Source organism: Seriola dumerili, unplaced genomic scaffold (genome assembly GCF_002260705.1).
Source record: "Seriola dumerili isolate Sdu_G_001 unplaced genomic scaffold, Sdu_1.0 BDQW01000109.1, whole genome shotgun sequence".
Classification (NCBI taxonomy): domain Eukaryota; kingdom Metazoa; phylum Chordata; class Actinopteri; order Carangiformes; family Carangidae; genus Seriola; species Seriola dumerili.
In genome coordinates, this window is record NW_019174364.1 from 1361774 (window position 1) to 1362716 (window position 943).

Below are 943 nucleotides of genomic sequence, written 5' to 3' on the forward strand. Positions count from 1 at the left end.
CCAGGGCTATGGACTACAGTTGGTCCTGTTTTCTTTCATTACTGTATCTAAAGGAATCAAAGAAACAACAACAAAAAAAAACATGATATAATTAGTTTTCTAGGAATGGGCCAAAATCTCAGGGTCCATACAGCTATCATCAGATTCTGAATTAATATGGTGATAATACTATAGCTCATGGCCTGGGCCCCATTGAAGGGGTTCCCAACCTGGAGGTCAGGATCCCATAAGGGCCATAAGATACATCTGATGAGTCACAAGATGATATAAAAAAGAACCATTTTGATTTTTCTTTCCTCTTAAAACCTCTAAAAATAATCCAAATGAACAAATCCAAGAAGCCAAAATGTTGTGTGGACACTGCTACTTGCCAAAAAGGTTGATATCCACTGGTATTTCCCAATCCTGGTCCTACCTTGTTTCTAATGCCATTCCCTGAGTAGATGATAGATTTAAAGACCAGCAAGTAAGTGCAGGATCTTGATGACCAGAGTTTAAAATCAATGGTTTAAATGGCGCCATAGTAGCAAAATGATGGAATGATCTTTACAGTATATTATGAACAGGATATTTCAAATCAATTACTGTTATTGCAGCATCTGTAGTGTCATTTTGAATTCTTTTTTGAATTTCTCTCCTGTATTAACAATAAACATACCCTCAATTTGAGATTCTTAAGATGATTCTAACCTATTAAGGGTTAATGAGAAAAAAGTGGATTGATGTAATGTTGTTTTGTCATCAGCAAAACAAACCACAGAAAGATATCTAACTGAATGTAATTTCCCACCAAGCTTTATAACCTTAGACTGAAAACCAGCAAGGGACTGCCAAAATTAATCATTGCTTAAAGTGTTCCATGGAAGATGAATAAAGGGCAGATAAACTGTATTATTTTTATCATTATTATTATTATAGGATATTACACTATTTATTACTGTTA